The sequence below is a fragment of the Xenopus tropicalis genome, chromosome 5 (genome assembly GCF_000004195.4).
Source record: "Xenopus tropicalis strain Nigerian chromosome 5, UCB_Xtro_10.0, whole genome shotgun sequence".
Taxonomy (NCBI): Eukaryota; Metazoa; Chordata; class Amphibia; order Anura; family Pipidae; genus Xenopus; species Xenopus tropicalis.
The window spans coordinates 150,434,083-150,454,960 of record NC_030681.2 but is presented as its reverse complement, the minus strand read 5'-3'; the positions used below and the strand labels follow the sequence as shown (position 1 = coordinate 150,454,960).

General features: G+C 45.8%; 1 protein-coding gene across 3 annotated transcripts in view; it reads right to left on the bottom strand.

Moving 5' to 3' along the window:
* Nucleotides 1-20,878, bottom strand: part of paqr8 (progestin and adipoQ receptor family member VIII) — a 42,444-nt gene that overhangs the window by 5,967 nt on the left and 15,599 nt on the right. The window contains 1 exon segment of one of the 3 annotated variants that reach the window (NM_001078951.1): nt 1,966-2,614. The exons of the other annotated variants lie outside the window; for them this stretch is intronic. The gene's annotated coding sequence lies outside the window, so the exon portion shown is untranslated. 3 annotated transcript variants of the gene reach the window in all.

Here is a 20,878-nt window from a genome sequence, read left to right as displayed (position 1 = left end):
CAGACGCAAGCTCTGCATATTTATAGAACAAAAGGGTTGCCTGACAGACTGCAAACAAAGGTGTCACTGACTGAGGCAGAAACCGAAAAGATCTGTTATGCAATCGCCACATCTCATTATGGAATGGAATCCCGGGCCATGTTAACTAAATTGTGCTAATCTAGAAATCACTTACATTATCCTTTATAATACATGAGTGATACTCAGAGTTCCCTGTATAACTCAGCCTGCAGCCATGTGCCTTTATATGGGCACAGAACCCCTCAGTGACTGCTAATATCCTTATCATTTACAGTAGGGGGTACATTATCCCTTATAATACATGAGTGATACTCAGAGTTCCCTGTATAACTCAGCCTGCAGCCTTGTGCCTTTATATGGGCACAGAACCCCTCAGTGACTGCTAATATCCTTATCATTTACAGTAGGGGGTACATTATCCCTTATAATACATGAGTGATACTCAGAGTTCCCTGTATAACTCAGCCTGCAGCCTTGTGCCTTTATATGGGCACAGAACCCCTCAGTGACTTCTAATATCCTTATCATTTACAGTAGGGGGTACATTATCCCTTATAATACATGAGTGATACTCAGAGTTCCCTGTATAACTCAGCCTGCAGCCTTGTGCCTTTATATGGGCACAGAACCCCTCAGTGACTGCTAATATCCTTATCATTTACAGTAGGGGGTACATTATCCCTTATAATACATGAGTGATACTCAGAGTTCCCTGTATAACTCAGCCTGCAGCCTTGTGCCTTTATATGGGCACAGAACCCCTCAGTGACTGCTAATATCCTTATCATTTACAGTAGGGGGTACATTATCCCTTATAATACATGAGTGATACTCAGAGTTCCCTGTATAACTCAGCCTGCAGCCTTGTGCCTTTATATGGGCACAGAACCCCTCAGTGACTGCTAATATCCTTATCATTTACAGTAGGGGGTACATTATCCCTTATAATACATGAGTGATACTCAGAGTTCCCTGTATAACTCAGCCTGCAGCCTTGTGCCTTTATATGGGGGGCACAGAACCCCTCAGTGACTGCTAATATCCTTATCATTTACAGTAGGGGGTACATTATCCCTTATAATACATGAGTGATACTCAGAGTTCCCTGTATAACTCAGCCTGCAGCCTTGTGCCATTATATGGGCACAGAACCAGAAGTAGGGACCAGCTCAGGGCTGTTATTAGAATAGTGACTTGTTATTCAGGTTTTACAGCAGCGGAATGATGAGAGACAGTGTTGGTACGTTCCATACAGACCTTGGTGTGTCCCAGGCAGGTAGTTGCACTATATATAAGTTCTATAGATCTCCCTTTTTAAAAACATCAGTTACTTCTCTTCCTCCCCTCACTGAGTAGTTTTACAGCCCTTTGTAGGTACAATAATAAACTCAGCCTTCCCGATCACTATTTACTGTTTTGACCCCATAATATATGGAATGTTTTGGGTTTTGGTTTATTGGTGCTAAAGGGGAACCAAGGCAGTTGCCTATAGCAACCAATAACCAGGCTAATAAGAGAACTAGTTCTTTAGTCCCCGTGTAAATAAATAAGCATGATGGAAAGGACTGATAAAGGCTGTTTTGAGCTTTTTCATTATTATTTGTTATTCTTTAATTCAGGCATTTCCTATTGAAATGTATGTCTGTCATTTAAACTGCCTGGTTCTAAAGGTTAACTCAAAGTGCACCAGGTCTAGTAACCCATAGCAACCATTCAGCAGGTAGCACGGGGGCCTATCAGGGAGCCCATATAGGCGTGCATCATACTTAAAGTTGATGTTACAGGTTTTTTACCTGTTTGGTGCAGTAGAGAATACAAATTCCTGCGTATAGCCTCTGTTTCAGAACCCAATCCTGCCCCCCCCCCCGTAAAGGCAGACTCAGCCTTGCATAAGGAAATAATTTTCCCTGACTGTACTAACAATAAGAAGTCAGATAATGTTACCTGGTGTAGAGATTGTGGCCCCGCTCTGTGGCTCTGTGGCTCTCTGGAGTGAAGTAAGGCAGGTTCCAATCAGTAACTACACCCCTATGAACCGGCTAAACCACTGTCACACACCTCTCCCTATCACTGGGGCTGCGGCAGTCACTAGGCAGGGCCCCGCGCAGCGTCACTAGCAATAATGACACATGATAGTATTTACCTGTCTGCTGAAATATGTCAGGAAAACAACTTCTACAATGATTATTTGTAGCTCCCTTGCTCTGCCATGCCACTCTCTGCCATGCCTCTCCCTGCCATGCCTCTCCCTGCCATGCCTCTCCCTGCCATGCCTCTCCCTGCCATGCCTCTCCCTGCCATGCCTCTCCCTGCCATGCCACTCTCTGCCATGCCACTCTCTGCCATGCCACTCTCTGCCATGCCTCTCCCTGCCATGCCTCTCCCTGCCATGCCACTCCCTGCCATGCCACTCCCTGCCATGCCACTCCCTGCCATGCCACTCTCTGCCATGCCACTCTCTGCCATGCCTCTCCCTGCCATGCCTCTCCCTGCCATGCCTCTCCCTGCCATGCCACTCTCTGCCATGCCACTCTCTGCCATGCCACTCTCTGCCATGCCACTCTCTGCCATGCCTCTCCCTGCCATGCCTCTCCCTGCCATACCACTCCCTGCCATACCACTCCCTGCCATACCACTCTCTGCCATACCACTCTCTGCCATACCACTCTCTGCCATACCTCTCCCTGCCATACTTCTCCCTGCCATACCTCTCCCTGCCATTCTTCTCACTGCCATATCTCTCCCTGCCATGCCTCTCCCTGCCATGCCTCTCACTGCCATACTTCTCCTTGCCATAAATCTCACTGCCATACCTCTCCCTGCCATGCCTCTCCCTGCCATGCCTCTCCCTGCCATGCCTCTCCCTGCCATGCCTCTCCCTGCCATGCCTCTCCCTGCCATGCCTCTCCCTGCCATGCCTCTCCCTGCCATGCCTCTCCCTGCCATACTTCTCCTTGCCATACTTCTCCTTGCCATAAATCTCACTGCCATACTTCTCCTTGCCATACCTCTCACTGTCATACCTCTCACCTGAAAAACTAAAACCCGAATGAACTCTTACCCAGCTAGTCATTAAAGTTCAAGAACAGTGGCTGCAGGTTTCTAGTCCCCGGCCGTGCCTCCCGGGTCTCAGTGGTTTGAGGAGATAGCGTGGGCCCTGCGTGTGTGCCACCCTCTGATAAGAACGCCAGGCGTGTGTTTATTTACTGCAGGGCACAGACATGGGTGTGAGTGTGAGTGTTGTACAGGGAACTGCACAATGCCCATTATACATAAATATTTCTATATTGCTTTCTTTATTACCCCCATAACTTGCTAGGGAAGCCTCATCATCTGTGCCAAATGGGTGGGCCATACCAAAAAGTGGGGAGGGGTGTGCTTTGCCAGGACAGAACAGAAGCATGGTGTGAATCAGGCATTTTCAGTTCTGGAATGTTGGGAGGGATAATCGGGGTGACAAGTAATCCTGTACCCCCACATTGTAAGTAACATCCCCCCAAGGGGCCCTCAATTATTAGCTTGTCAGTGACTTGGGATCCCTGGTCAGTGGGCCAGGCAACAAGTGAAATAGGGCCCCGGCAACAAGTGAAATAGCGTCCCCAATGAAAAAAAATGCCCCATGCACACCCGGCCATGCCTCTGGTCCACCCTGACCTCAGCCCATATAGCCAAAACCCTGACCATGCTATGCCCAAAGCCCTACCCACTTCACAGCCCCCAATTATTATTATTATTATTTATATAGCGCCATCAATTTATGCAGCGCTTTACAGAATAGAGGGGTACAAAAGACAGAACAGTTAACATGTACATATAAACAATTCACAAAAATGGTTTGCAGTTACATTGGATGAGGATCGGAGACACTAGGGGGAGGGCCCTGCTCGCAAGAGCTTACATTCTAAAATGTAGCATGTTTTTGTTTCTTGCGGCTGCCTCTCTTCCACAGGGCCCTGGCCTGTACCCTGTACCCCCTGATGGCAGCCCTGGGGATGATTGCCTTCTAGTATCCTTATAATATGCTGTCAGAGGGTACATTATTACAACTTACATTGGTAAACCTTACCCAATGAGGTGCATTTATACCCCCCTCCCCATTAATCCACCTCATCTTTCCCTGCAGTGTAGCAACATAGGAGCGTGTAGCAACATAAAGCACCATGCCGGGCAGCAGCCCCCCCCCCCCCACCATGTCCCTATATATATATATATATATATATATATATATATATATATAAATAACCTGTAATGTAAGTTACACTAGACTGTTATACAGTTTATGGGTAGGGGTGTGTGTTTTTTCCCTATAGGAGCAGGCAAAGTAAGTGCCATGCTGTATGAGCAGTAATTGCTGGAGTGTGAGCTCTGCGTCTAAAGCCAGAGATATTTCACATCACGTTCTTTTGCTCCCTTATCTTATCTTATCTTTACAACAAATGCTACACCTTACATTGATTAACTCTTGGGTTTCTATAAGCTCAGTCTAAGGGATTTACCATTCCAATATATCAGAGCTCATTCAGTCTAGTGAATTTGCAGACACACGGTGGGTCTAGTAACCCACGGCAACCAATCACATGCTTGTTGAAAGGAAAACTCTCCATGTGTAGAATGGGACGTCAATGGGAAAAATTCCCGGCACATGGATAGTCACGCCCCTAATCCACCCCGGCCACTCACCATTCTCACAGATCCCTCACAAACCCAGCCCCCCAGTGACCCACATATTGCACATTTACACCTCCTGGGCCCCCCTCTCCTAACTGGAGCTATGTTCAATTGGCCTGAAGATAAGACAATTATAGGATACCATATATGTATTTGGAACTGTAGCCCCCAGGATGCCTGACAGGGTCACATATAGAACCACAGGTATCGGTATACAAAACCCATGTATTGTGACCCACATTGTTCACATTAAATTTGCCATATTTGTCTCAGCCACTGACAATCCTATTGGGCTGAGCCTTCTGTGCTACTACAATGTGAGTTTTGTAACATAGGTACCAAGGAATACAATGCATTAAGCACATTTGCTTTTCCTGAGTCTCCTGCAACCAAATATAAGTCAAATAATCTATAAATGATACAAAAATATAAGGTTCAAACCTCTACACTATGCACTAGTCCAGGCCTGAACCCCCCCCCCCCCTTCCATTTGCTAGAGCTCCTAAGGGCAGTATAATGCACTGTACAAAGGTATAGAAATAATAGATTGGCGCACTGTTATTGGTACAGGGGCATCAGAATCTCCCCATATAAAAGGTGAAAGGCAGATAATGAAGGGGTTAAGGCATCACATCCAGCGCCTCCCCAGGGGAAACCCAATATCTTTATTATAGCTGTTGCGCTCCCCAGGGCTCTGTGCATAAACTGTTTACACTGAACTTAAACCTTCTCCTCTGCTTATTTGTCCCAACAACTGCAAGAAGCTTCTTACCTTGTCCATCCTGATGGTCTGGCACTTACCTGAACTCTAAGGGCGAAGACACACGGGGCGATTAGTCGCAGCGACTTTTTAAAAAGTTGCGTTGAATAATCCGTGCAACTAAAATCAGTGCGTAATTTGTCACATCGACACAATGATACTCTACGGGCGAAAAGTCACCATGATTAATTGCTGCAACTGAGTTAATTACAAGTCGTGCTGACTAATCGTGAAGACACACAGAGCTACTAGGAGCAGCTACTTGTTACGGCTACAAAAACAGACAACGCTGATCATTTACTGGTAATTGTCTCTACGTGTGTTTTAGCAGAGGCAATTCTCAGTATTGTCTATGGCAGGGTATTTTCTGGTGTTTAGTAGCCGTGACAAGTAGCTGCTACTAAGTAGCTCAGTGTGTCTTCACCCTTAGGAACTGATCTACTTTGTTCATCCAGCTGCTGGAGGGATATAACAGAGCATTAGAACAGGGCTAGACCAACCTGCAGCCAATCAAAGCATTAGTACAGGGCTAGACCAACCTGCAGCCAATCAGAGCATGAGTACAGGGCTAGACCAACCTGCAGCCAATCAGAGCATGAGTACAGGGCTAGACCAACCTGCAGCCAATCAGAGCATGAGTACAGGGCTAGACCAACCTGCTAGCAATCAGAGCCTTAAAATATACACAGGGCTAAACCAACCTATAGCTGATTACGGCATTAGAAGGCTAGACCAACCTATAGCCAATCAGAGCAATACGATGATTATTAATCAGCCGTTGAACATAAGGAATATCATGTACATGTATTAACGCAATTATATAAGAATCTGTTCCCGCTGAACAATATTATCAGCAGTGGTTTGTGGGCTTTTCTGGATCAAGCCCCATTCTGAGACCCAACATTTGGCTGGGACTCCCATTAACTCACAGCAAGGCTACAGACATATGTTACCATCACTAATTCAGCCATAGCTACAACAATATATATATAGCAGCAAATAAGTGTTCACCCCCAAATCTCAATCTTAAGGAGGCCAGACAGGGGGCAGACTTAAGCTGCTGATTCGGGCCTTCAGCCTGCTTATCTGCCCAAGTATGGGGACCCCTGATGGGCCTATCTGACCAATATCGGGCCTAGAATTGGCCATATTTTGACCATTGATGATCGTTATAGTAGAATAAATAATCAGTGCAAACCCAGGACACAGAACCCCTTCCATCATATAACTGCCCTTAATAAATAGATGAACGCCGTCCATTTCTCCTATGCAGAGTGCGCCCGCTAACGCGCGGAAACATCATGTTCGCTGCCTTTTCTTATCCACTGTTTATATTTATCATATACTCAGAAGCTAAAATACCAAATTTAATAAGTGGTTATGCGGGTGAAATTGCTGAAGTGGAACCTGTAATCACAGGGAGTCAATGGAAAAGTTTGCGAGCGCACCGGGGAACCGGAAAAAAAATAATTATAGGGCTCACTGCAGGGGAATGTAAAAGGGCCTGGCAGTAAGTCTAATGGCAACTTCATTAGCTGAGATCTCTAAACCAGGGAATTGCCAGCCTTTAATTCTCTTAGGCAGATGCTGAATTACAAATACCAGCATTCCTAGCCAACCAATGAGCTGCTTCTCAGGGCACAAATAAGCACTCACCCCAAATCCCCCCCTAACTGGCCTTCAGGCTGGGCCCCCTTAGCCCATAACAAGGTTACAGATATATAGAAACATTGGGGTAACAGTCACCCCGGCTATAGTTCCAGGGGTATCCAGGGCACAAATAAGCACTCACCCCAAATCCCCCCCTAACTGGCCTTCAGGCTGGGCCCCCTTAGCCCATAACAAGGTTACAGATATATAGAAACATTGGGGTAACAGTCACCCCGGCTATAGTTCCAGGGGTACCCAGGGCACAAATAAGCACTCACCCCAAATCCCCCCCTAACTGGCCTTCAGGCTGGGCCCCCTTAGCCCATAACAAGGTTACAGATATATAGAAACATTGGGGTAACAGTCACCCTGCTATAGTTCCAGGGGTACCCAGGGCACAAATAAGCACTCACCCCAAATCCCCCCTAACTGGCCTTCAGGCTGGGCCCCCTTAGCCCATAACAAGGTTACAGATATATAGAAACATTGGGGTATCAGTCACCCTGCTATAGTTCCAGGGGTACCCAGGGCACAAATAAGCACTCACCCCAAATCCCCCCCTAACTGGCCTTCAGGCTGGGCCCCCTTAGCCCATAACAAGGTTACAGATAGATAGATACATTGGGGTAACAGTCACCCCGCTATAGTTCCAGGGGTACCCAGGGCACAAATAAGCACTCACCCCAAATCCCCCCCTAACTGGCCTTCAGGCTGGGCCCCCTTAGCCCATAACAAGGTTACAGATATATAGAAACATTGGGGTAACAGTCACCCTGCTATAGTTCCAGGGGTACCCAGGGCACAAATAAGCACTCACCCCAAATCCCCCCCTAACTGGCCTTCAGGCTGGGCCCCCTTAGCCCATAACAAGGTTACAGATAGATAGATACATTGGGGTAACAGTCACCCCGCTATAGTTCCAGGGGTACCCAGGGCACAAATAAGCACTCACCCCAAATCCCCCCTAACTGGCCTTCAGGCTGGGCCCCTTTAGCCCATAACAAGGTTACAGATATATAGAAACATTGGGGTAACAGTCACCCTGCTATAGTTCCAGGGGTACCCAGGGCACAAATAAGCACTCACCCCAAATCCCCCCCCTAACTGGCCTTCAGGCTGGGCCCCCTTAGCCCATAACAAGGTTACAGATATATAGAAACATTGGGGTAACAGTCACCCCGCTATAGTTCCAGGGGTACCCAGGGCACAAATAAGCACTCACCCCAAATCCCCCCCTAACTGGCCTTCAGGCTGGGCCCCCTTAGCCCATAACAAGGTTACAGATATATAGAAACATTGGGGTAACAGTCACCCTGCTATAGTTCCAGGGGTACCCAGGGCACAAATAAGCACTCACCCCAAATCCCCCCCCTAACTGGCCTTCAGGCTGGGCCCCCTTAGCCCATAACAAGGTTACAGATATATAGAAACATTGGGGTAACAGTCACCCTGCTATAGTTCCAGGGGTACCCAGGGCACAAATAAGCACTCACCCCAAATCCCCCCCTAACTGGCCTTCAGGCTGGGCCCCCTTAGCCCATAACAAGGTTACAGATATATAGAAACATTGGGGTAACAGTCACCCTGCTATAGTTCCAGGGGTACCCAGGGCACAAATAAGCACTCACCCCAAATCCCCCCCTAACTGGCCTTCAGGCTGGGCCCCCTTAGCCCATAACAAGGTTACAGCTGGGTTGGAAATGTGAATATGCACAAGCCCCCCCCCCCCCCCCGCTGATATGGTTTAGGCCCTTTCATCCCATGAAGCCCAGAGAAATAGTGTTTCTTTGTGCGCGGAACAAGCAGTTCTTGTGCTGGTCGGAAACAGAACCGGTGCCGGGGCAACGAGATGATGTCATTTTTACATTTCACAGGGAAACAAAGGGTTTTGTGCAACAACAATAACCGCGGAAACAACGGCGCAAAAGGGTACTGATCCGGGAGCATTGGCGCTGCCCCTGCTCTTTGATATTGTGCTGTGCAATCTCTTTTGCACCTTGCAGAGAATCCCGACAGACAGGCCTCAGGGTTAAAGGGGAACTCCACCCAAAACTGGTTTTTGCCTAATGAAAGAAGAAAATGACATTCTTATCAGCTTTGCAGTAAACATTCATTACACGTTCTTACCTACTCTGGGCTCTGGCTTTTTAATCAATAAAAAAACTGTTCAACAAAAAGCTAAATAACTAAATAAAATTACATAAAAAATAAAAATTAAGACCAACTGCGAAAGACCTGCCACTCCTGTTGTAAGGTTAATGTAAGGCTACAGCATCCCCTTAATCACTTGGGATTCCTTCTCCTCCTCTAACCCCCTCCCTAATGAACTGACTTTGGCTCTTGGCTAACTGGGCATGCTCAGTTCTTCTCAACTCAGGTTACCACAGCCTCCAGTCTAGCAGCCAATAAAGAGATGGCACTGCTGATTTCCATTGAAACTCTGCTCCAGCTGTGCACTCTGCTGGAGAAACATGTTTTTTTCTCCTAACCTTGTGTCCTTATCTCAATGTAACCATTACAGTGCTCAATCCAAGCAGGACCAAAGTAAGTTCTGCCTGTGTAAGCCTGCAAGTTCTGCCTGTGTAAGCCTGCAAGTTCTGCCTGTGTAAGCCTGCAAGTTCTGCCTGTGTAAGCCTGCAAGTTCTGCCTGTGTAAGCCTGCATTCTTCATTTTTCTTTCTTTCTGTAGCTCTCTAGGTTTAAACCTAGGCTGCTATTTGTGGGTCACTGAATAAAGTTTTGCACATTTAAAACCTATTAAACATGGGTCAACTACAGTTAGACCTGCTGAGAGGGTCGGACTGGGGGGTGCAGGGCCCACCTGGGCTCCCGCCCCAGGGGCCCTGCAGGTGCCCCAGCCAGCCGTGTCCCCTACCCCCCCCCCCCAGGGGCCCCGTACCCGACGTCCTCCCCGAGCGCATATAAATTGAACGCGTCAGGGGAGGAACAGTCAGTAGGGGGAGCGCCGGCAAAGGTTGGACTGGGATTTTTCCCAGTGTCCCGGCGGCCCAGTCCGACCCTGCCTGCTGAGTACTCATAGCATTGGTATCCAGTGATTTCTATTGCAGTCCAATTACTAATATGAGATCTAAGATGTCGGAACGCTACAGCTCTGTGCCAAATCACATGATGTTAAATTGCACACTGAGGACTTCCAGTAGAAGACTTTCTATACAAATACCGCTGTTCTGATTTGAGGACAGACTACTGATGATTTAAGCAAAGTCTGCGGTCTGACCAAGCCCATAGAGTATATAAGGAGTTTGGTGGAAACATGAGGCTGATGGTTCAAATTATGTCCTGGACTCATCCTCACTTTTTAAAAAATATATTCCTACCGGCTCTGGAAGGTGCTGCTATGGGCAACAGCATGTTCTACTATGGAAAAAAAAATGTTGCCCACCCCTACCACACATTGGGCTCTGGGGTTGACACGGGCACGATACACTGGAAAGAGCCAGAGCCACAATAAACAAATGGAATAAGATTCTTCTAAGTGACTCAGATCTGAGAGTAAATGTTTAATGGGCAACACCCTTATTTACAATGGTGGCCAAGTCACATGAATGCGAGGCAGAAGGTGACGTTCCAGCTCACATTCTCTATAAAGTGCAGCAAAATGTGGAAGCATTTAATCTTATTGTAGATTGTGCCTGGCTCTTATTTAAAGTTCTGGTTGGAAAGCCGATTTCATGCGATTTCCTTTGTCCGAGGGATAATGAACTATTTCATTCTGCGGGATAATGTTCTCCAACAGAATTGGGATTTGTCTCAACTTTATGATACATTTACATCCTCTGCCCTTCGATAAAGCTGTTTCCTTGCTCACTGGTTAATAGAGTTGCCCCCTGACTAGTACCATGAGATGGCATGGAGGGAGTTTTGGGTCAACCATAGCTGCAGTTTGGATTGAAAGCACCTTATTGGGTGTGCATGGAGCAGCAATGGGTGAACAGATACAATAAATGAAAGCACCTTATAGGGTGAGCATAGAGCTGCGATGGGTGGATCTGATACAGTTAAATGAAAGAACCTTTTTGGGTGTGCATGGAGCAGGAATGGGTGGGTAATTAAATGAAAGCCCCTTATTGGGTGTGCATGGAGCAGCACTAGGTAGGTAATTAAATGAAACCTCTGTATTGGGTGTACATGGAGCAGTGATGGGTGGACCTGATACAATAAATGAAAGCACCTTATTGGGTGAGGACAGAGCAGTGATGGACGGACCTGATTTGATTAAATTAAAGCACCTTATTGGGTGTGCATAGAGCAGTGATGGGTGGGTAATTAGATTATTACATAGTTACATAGTTACATAGGGTTGAAAAAAGACCAGTGTCCATCAAGTTCAACCCATCCAAGTAAACCCAGCACCCACACCTACCAATCTATACACTCACATACATAAACTATAAATACAACCACTAATACTAACTGTAGATATTAGTATCACAATAGCCTTGGATATTCTGCTTGTTCAAGAACTCATCCAGGCCCCTCTTATAGGCATTAACAGAATCTGCCATTACCCCATCACTAGGAAGGGCATTCCCCAACATCACTGCCCTCACCGTGAAAAACCACCTACGCTGCTTCAAATGGAAGCTCCTTTCCTCTAATCTAAAGGGGTGACCTCTGGTGCGTTGATTGTTTTTATGGGAAAAAAGAACATCCCCCAACTGCCTATAATCCCCTCTAATGTACTTGTACAGAGTAATCATGTCCCCTCGCAAGCGCCTCTTTTCCAGAGAAAACAACCCCAACCTCGACAGTCTAACCTCATAGCTTAAATCTTCCATCCCCTTAACCAGTTTAGTTGCACGTCTTTGCACTCTCTCCAGCTCATTAATATCCTTCTTAAGGACTGGAGCCCAAAACTGCACCGCATACTCAAGGTGAGGCCTTACCAGGGACCTATAAAGGGGCAAAATTATGTTCTCATCCCTTGAGTCAATGCCCTTTTTTATACAAGACAGCACTTTATTTGCTTTAGTAGCCACAGAATGACACTGCCTGGCATTAGACAACTTGTTATCAACAAAAACCCCTAGATTATTATTAACATTTATTTATAAAGCGCCAACATATTCCGGCGCTGTACAATAAGTTTGGTGTGCATGGAGCAGCGATGAGTGGGTAATTAAATGAAAAGTCCTTACTGGGTGTGCATGGAGCAGCGATGAGTGGGTAATTGAATGAAAAGACCTTATTGGGTGTGCATAGAGCAGCGATGGGTGGGTAATTAAATGAAAAGACCTTATTGGGTGTGCATGGAGCAGCGATGGGTGGGTAATTAAATGAAAAGACCTTATTGGGTGTGCATGGAGCAGCGATGGGTGGGTAATTAAATGAAAAGACCTTACTGGGTGTGCATGGAGCAGCGATGGGTGGGTAATTAAATGAAAAGACCTTACTGGGTGTGCATGGACCAGCGATGGGTGGGTAATTAAATGAAAAGACCTTACTGGGTGTGCATGGAGCAGCGATGGGTGGGTAATTAAATGAAAAGACCTTATTGGGTGTGCATGGAGCAGAGATGGGTGGGTAATTAAATGAAAAGACCTTATTGGGTGTGCATGGAGCAGAGATGGGTGGGTAATTAAATGAAAAGACCTTATTGGGTGTGCATGGAGCAGCGATGGGTGGGTAATTAAATGAAAAGACCTTACTGGGTGTGCATGGAGCAGCGATGGGTGGGTAATTAAATGAAAAGACCTTATTGGGTGTGCATGGAGCAGCGATGGGTGGGTAATTAAATGAAAAGACCTTATTGGGTGTGCATGGAGCAGCGATGGGTGGGTAATTAAATGAAAAGACCTTACTGGGTGTGCATGGAGCAGCGATGGGTGGGTAATTAAATGAAAAGACCTTATTGGGTGTGCATGGAGCAGCGATGGGTGGGTAATTAAATGAAAAGACCTTATTGGGTGTGCATGGAGCAGCGATGAGTGGGTAATTAAATGAAAAGACCTTATTGGGTGTGCATGGAGCAGCGATGAGTGGGTAATTAAATGAAAAGACCTTATTGGGTGTGCATGGAGCAGCGATGAGTGGGTAATTAAATGAAAAGACCTTATTGGGTGTGCATGGAGCAGCGATGGGTGGGTAATTAAATGAAAAGACCTTATTGGGTGTGCATGGAGCAGCGATGGGTGGGTAATTAAATGAAAAGACCTTATTGGGTGTGCATGGAGCAGCGATGGGTGGGTAATTAAATGAAAAGACCTTATTGGGTGTGCATGGAGCAGCGATGAGTGGGTAATTAAATGAAAAGACCTTACTGGGTGTGCATGGAGCAGCGATGGGTGGGTAATTAAATGAAAAGACCTTATTGGGTGTGCATGGAGCAGCAATGGGTGGGTAATTAAATGAAAAGACCTTATTGGGTGTGCATGGAGCAGCGATGGGTGGGTAATTAAATGAAAAGACCTTATTGGGTGTGCATGGAGCAGCGATGGGTGGGTAATTAAATGAAAAGACCTTATTGGGTGTGCATGGAGCAGTGACAGGAAGAGTGTTTCGGTGCAGAGGTCCCTGTCTCCACTTCTTTTAAAATTCAGTTGTATTAGGAGGGGTGACCAGAGAAAAAGGACCTTTTGTCCACCAACTTGGGCCTCTGAATGCCCATTTCCCCCGCTCCCTGGTAACCCTTTGCAGCGCCTGATTCTTCCAGGTCAACATTTCTCTACAAGACTCATAACAATAAAATGAATTATTTACTCAAAAGCAAGAGCAAGGAGAGGTTTTTAGGCTGGTTGAGCCGCTGATGTAATTGATTGAAAAAGGCACTTGGATGTCTCGGCCCTGCTATCATCCGGCATTACTGCACAAAACAAACAGCTATTACGCTCATTTAATCAGCGCTTGTTGACTCGCTTCAGGGAAAAGGCGAGAAGGGGAGGTGACAAAGCAAGTTGATCTTTCTGAAAACCTGACTGGGTCTTCTAGGGCCACCAGACACCCCGTGCCCACTCAGCAATTAGCTTAAGGTAGTGTCATATATGTCACATGTATGTTTCAAAATAGGCCTAGGCTGGATGGGCTGATGGAAGTTTTCCTAGGAAAGGTCCAACTAGGACCAGGGCCTACCAATCCTCTGATAGGTCAGCCCAACCCTGCAGTTTTGGTCTGCAGTACACAATAAGAACATTAATGGAAAAGAGAAATTCCAGAGAATAGCAACTAAGCTATCCCCAACCAGTGGCTCGGGGGGAACATGTTGCTCCCCAACCCCTTGGATGTTGCTCTCAGTGCCCCCAAACCAGGGAGTTATTTTTGAATTCCTGACTTGGGGGCAAGTTTTGGTTGAATAAAAACAAGATTTCCTACCAAATAAAGCCCCTGTAAGCTGATAGGGTGCATAGAGGCTGCCTAATAGCCAATCACAGCCCTTATTTGGCTCCTCCATGAACTTTTATGCTTGTGTTGCTCCCCAAGTCTTTTTACATTTGACTGTGGCTCATGATTGGGGACCCCTGGTAACCAATTTGGCTCTAGCCTGTGTCACTTTCCATGGCCAGAAGACATACAGCCTATGTACAGCTTTTGGGTTTTACTGGTACAGCTCTCTTTTTGTTCCTTTAGGGCACAGCCCCATTAAGCAGGGTACATATAGGTGCACCTGGGTATCAAGAGGCCTATTCTCATGGTTGGCAGTTCTGGAGTTGAAAAATTATGCTGGTGAAACCCCCAAAAAATTTATTGTATTGCATATTTCTAATGGCCATGGCCAGTTGTACAGCGGGCAGAAGAATAATAATGTTCTCAGAACCATTCTGGATCATTCTTGCTTGTGCTTAGCTTGCCTACAGTACTGGGAGCAGATAGCACAGCTGGTAACCTACATACGCAGGGTTATTTGTATAACTAGCTGTTCAATATGTTTTGCGGTGCTAGGCATAGCTTGGCTCTGTACATAGGGGTTGCTAGGATTTAGTATAAATAAAGCATAATATTCTGTGCAGAAAAGAGCTGAGATGCAAAGCACGGGGTGCTTAGTAGTCAGTCAATATTGGCACCCGGGCCGATTCAGTGGTTCCGGGTGCAAGAAGAAGGCTGATGCCAGCATAGGGGCTGATTCATTGTAAGCAGCAGTCCTGCCCTGCTTTATGGCTGAGATTCTAGCTATCTGTATAACAGAGCATTCTGTCACAGTGGCACAGATCCTATCTGATCCCCCCATTGTAAGCAGCAGTCCTGCCCTGCTTTATGGCTGAGATTCTAGCTATCTGTATAACAGAGCATTCTGTCACAGTGGCACAGATCCTATCTGATCCCCCCATTGTAAGCAGCAGTCCTGCCCTGCTTTATGGCTGAGATTCTAGCTATCTGTATAACAGAGCATTCTGTCACAGTGGCACAGATCCTATCTGATCCCCCCCCCCATTGTAAGCAGCAGTCCTGCCCTGCTTTATGGCTGAGATTCTAGCTATCTGTATAATAGAACATTCTGTCACAGTGGCACAGATCCTATCTGATCCCCCCATTGTAAGCAGCAGTCCTGCCCTGCTTTATGGCTGAGATTCTAGCTATGTGTATAACAGAGCATTCTGTCACAGTGGCACAGATCCTATCTGATCCCCCCATTGTAAGCAGCAGTCCTGCCCTGCTTTATGGCTGAGATTCTAGCTATCTGTATAACAGAGCATTCTGTCACAGTGGCACAGATCCTATCTGATCCCCCCATTGTAAGCAGCAGTCCTGCCCTGCTTTATGGCTGAGATTCTAGCTATCTGTATAACAGAGCATTCTGTCACAGTGGCACAGATCCTATCTGATCCCCCCATTGTAAGCAGCAGTCCTGCCCTGCTTTATGGCTGAGATTCTAGCTATCTGTATAACAGAGCATTCTGTCACAGTGGCACAGATCCTATCTGATCCCCCCCCCCCATTGTAAGCAGCAGTCCTGCCCTGCTTTATGGCTGAGATTCTAGCTATCTGTATAATAGAACATTCTGTCACAGTGGCACAGATCCTATCTGATCCCCCCATTGTAAGCAGCAGTCCTGCCCTGCTTTATGGCTGAGATTCTAGCCATCTGTATAATAGAACATTCTGTCACAGTGGCCTAATACTGGACACTAGAATACAGCAATTTACCCTGCACTAAAATAACACTTGAATTGTTACATGCAGTGTGGGTAGGGGTAAGAGGTAATTACAAAGAACTTGTGTCTATTGTGAGATTCTCAGATCCTCTGGCAGGGAATTTCCACAAGTCTAAGTTCCTAGAAATGTTTACAAAACAACTGCTGAAAAGCAGAAAAGTGAACTGTTGATGCGTTGCCATGGATGCGTGACTGTTGGTACTTTAACTTATAGCGTGAAACCGGCCTGACAAACACACAAAGCTAAGAATTAGCATTTGCAAATGTGCTTTCTTTCCCACATGAGCCTCGAGTACAATCTCCCACAACCCCTTGCAGTTTCCTGTCAGTCTAGTTTTTGAGCAGTTACTATGGCGACAGAATAACACAGAGATGTGTGTACACCGTCTGACAGACATCTCTCTGACAACTATACAATATACTGATAATATAAATATATAACCTGTTGCCATAAAGTGAGCCATAGTGCTGTAAACCAATCACCATACACAAAGAACATAAACAAATGTATCCAGGAAAAGATCTGTGCATTTTCTATGGGGAACCAAATTCACACTATGTGCTCATAGCTGCTGCTGCTATTTCTGTTTGTGTGGAGGTGATTGTACACATCGCTTTACAGGGGGAAGTCTTGCGCATTGCCTGTTGAGCAAACGGAATAACGGCGGTTTAGGGGGATATTGCTCAATCAGGAAAGCCACCATCAAATGATTTTGTATTTATATCTGTAAGATCCACGGGACACTTTAGGGAACTTTAACGGGGCAGCTTACCTTTCAATTAACTTTTAGCATGTAGTAGATGGCCCATTTGCTTGGGCTTCATTTTTTATTGTTTTATATTTAGGTTATACTGAATCATTCCAACTAGAAATTAAAATTGTATCTGGTGGTCAAGGGAAAACTGACCCTGACAACCAAAAACCACAGACTGACTTTGATTTCCATTCTAATATCGTTAAGCCTAATAGCATTTTGCTAATGCTAATAACATTTTGCAAATCTCCCTTGTCGCAGGCGAATAATCTCCCTGAACACAACGTCTGACAGACATCTCTCTGACAATTATACAATATGCTGATAATATAAATATATAACCTGTTGCCATAAAGTGAGCCATAGTGTTGTAAACCAATCACCGCGGGCGACTTATCTCCCCGTGTGCCAGAGCCCTTAAGGCAAAATGCTATTAGGCTTAACGATATCAGAATGGAAATCAAAGTCAGTCTGTGATTTTTGGTTGTCAGGGTCAGTGACTAATCTCCCTGTGTGCCAGAGCCCTAAGTGGATCTTCTCCCGATATTCCCACCTACGGGTGGGTGATATCGGGCCTATTTGGTCGTTTGGCCCTGGGCCCAAACAATCAAATTAGAACAATAGGTGTCCGTCGGTTTGGGGACTGCATCAACGAGCCGACGCGGTCCCCGAACCGACTGATTTTCAAACCTGCCCGATTGATATCTGGGCGATTTCAGGCCAGATATCGGTCGGGCAGGCCCATCGTTAGTGCCCATACACGGGCCGATAAGATGCCGAATTGGTGTAAGGGGCCAGTATTGGCAGCTACAATCGGCCCGTGTATGGCAGCCTTTAGAATACTACACCCATAGTAAAAGTTAATGGTAAGTTTGTAAAATCCTTTACAAAATGGATTATTGTTGGCTATTTAGCACATGCAGAGCTGGCACAGGACAGCTGTTAGAGATGGAATGGGGCTATAGGCACACGAGTGCCAGTAGTGTTTCTCCCATGGTAACTGAGTTGGGCCCCAGCGATATTGGTGGCCCTCAGGACAGACATACGGAGGAAGATAAAAGGATAAAAGGTATAGTGGGGAAAGATAGAAGAGACAGCAGGGGCAAGACTATAAGGCAAGATAGAGATAGTAGGGCAAGATGGAGATCGGAGAAAAAATGGCTACAATAAATCAAGACAGAGGGGTAAAATGGAAACAGTTGGGCAAAACTGAGATAGGAGGGGAAGATGGAGTCATTAGGGCAGGGGTCCCCCAACCTTCCTTACTCGTGAGCCACAGCCAAATGTAAAAAGGAGAGCAACACCATGTGTTCATGGAGGAGCCAAATAAGGGCTGTGATTGGCTATTAGGCAGCTTCTATGCACCCTATCAGCTTACAGGGGTTTTATTTGGTAGGAAATCTTGTTTTTATTCAACCAAAACATGCCCCCAAGTCAGGAATTCAAAAATAACTACCAGGATTAGGGGCACTGAGAGCAACACCCAAGGGGTTGGGGAGCAACACGTCCTGAGACACTGGTTGGGGATCACTGCATTAGGGGATAATGGAGACAGTAGGGCAAGACAGTGACAGTAAGGCAAGATGGCGATAGACCCCTTATGCTTGTGTAAATGTGAGTCTTTGTTACAATCTCACTGCATTCTACAGTGCTGCTTCCCTCACAGTTATCTCCTTTCCATAACTGTATAAGAAACCTTACTGCCTACTAATTGTACAGAATACCCTTGGGCCCTCTGTAAAGTCTATATGGGGAATACACTCACAGACAATCTATTGTAGGGCCATGTACTTATCTATATAAATAGATCATACAGACCCTCAGGCATCTTCTCTGTTATGTAAACAAACCTGAGAGGAACCCATCAGGTCTTTATAAAGATCAGGGGGGATGATCGTAGCGTCTAAACAATATTTTGCTGGCAGGTTGACATGAGGCACTACATTTGTTATCTGAAGTACGCCATGGTCCTTATCCATTACTGCGTAGTTCTCTCCTTGTCGTATACCATTAAGCAGGAATAGCCCCCTTTTGCCCATAGCCTGGACAGAGAGGTACCACAGAACATCTTTATCAATATAAAATGGACAGGTAGGCACATTAGTACTACTAGTGCTCATATATTTCTTTTATATGGTGCCACATAATAAATTCAGGTGCATTTGGCTTCTCATCATCCCAAAACCGATGTATTTTTTGATTGAATTTCAATGCTTTTTTTCCTTAAGCTTCACCTGATTGCTGAATTATAGGACTGGCTGCAATCATTATGGCTTCTTATGCTTTTCCTTAACTATGACTCAAAAGCCTTAATGGGCGTTTTCAGTTCACATCTTTTATTTAAAGTGAATCTGAAAATGCCTAATATTGCACGAAGGCTGTACTTCATGCATTGTGAGTAGAAAAATGAGATTTGTTTGAATCTTGGGCTGGTGGCCCAGTGAAAATGCCCGCTCTGTACTATAATAAAACCAGTTCGGATAAAAACCCAAATAAAGGCTTTTTACATGGGGAATAAGATATAAAAAAAATGCTGCCATATTTTTAAATAGTGGCTAAAATGCTCAATTAGCACAAGTTGCATTGAATTCTCAACTGTGATTCTCTTATAGGGCTGCTGTGCCAATTCTGAGAAACAGCAGTTCAGTAACAGAACCAGTTAGTTCCTTGTTACCCAGAACAGAAGGGGAAGGGTTACTGTAAAGCAGAATATAATAGGGCAGAATATAATGGACTGAAGTACACAGAAGAAGGGCAGATCAGAAGAAAATGGAGCAACCGGGGACGGGAGAGAAATATGAAAGTAGGAGAGAAGGGCAGAAATGCTGGATCTGTCATGGCCCCACTTTCCCAAGTGCAGGAGAAGGGCCTTCTCCGACTTCCTCCCTGACAGATATCCAGCTGAAAACTGGCAGGTATCTTTTGGTCAGTTTTGGCAAGGACCGCATTGGCACATTGATGGTCCTCACCTTAAGGGCCTGCATAAGGGCAGTGACACACGGGGAGATTAGTCGCCGCGCGACAAAAATTCATTATCACGGGCGACTAATCTCTCCGCAATGCCATCCCACCGGCTAGAATGTATGGCATACGCAGCGCCACGATTTACCTAAGTTGCCCAAAGTTTCCTCTCAAGGCAACTTTGGTGACTTCGGGAAATCACGGCGCCGCGTATGCCATCCCACCGGCGATTTACATTCTAGCCGGTGGGATGGCATTGAGGGGAGATTAGTCGCCCGCGACAACAGAGATTTGTCGCGGCATGACTAATGTCCCCATGTACCCCTGCCCTAAGCCTACATTATGATCTGCTTATGGGCCTGGGGACCAAACGACTGGATCAGTCCAATGTGGCCCAGCATGTAGGTGGCCATACAGTATCCAAGAGCCACTCATTTGGTGGCCATGCCAAACAAGCTGATCTTTATGTGTATGGCAAGCATTATGAAAAGCTTGCATCTGAGTGGGCTGCTATGGAGTCGATGGGTTAGGGCAGGCTTCATCCTTGTTTAGTGCATAACCCCCTGTCCCCTTTGTGTGTGACAGTTATTGGATAAATGGGGTTATAGATATTATGCACTATCCTGAAAGTCTCCATTCTTTTTATTGTCTTTACCTTTGGATCAGAGTGCTGATCCTGCCGCAGGGTTTTGCTCCCATTTTCATTGCTATTTTTCCAGGAATACTACATGTTTTATATAAAAGTGATCCTGCTAATAGTGTGAAGAGCGATAACCAGTACAAAAGCCTTTTTACATAGGCTTATATGTCATTTCTCCATTGTTGGAAAGAGGAAATTTCATATATTTATATGTTGCATCCCACACACCCAGTCACAGCTTGGTTTCCATTGTACATACCGGGATGCTAAAGGCAGGATTAGATAATGGCTGTATGAGGGAAGTGCCAATGATTTAT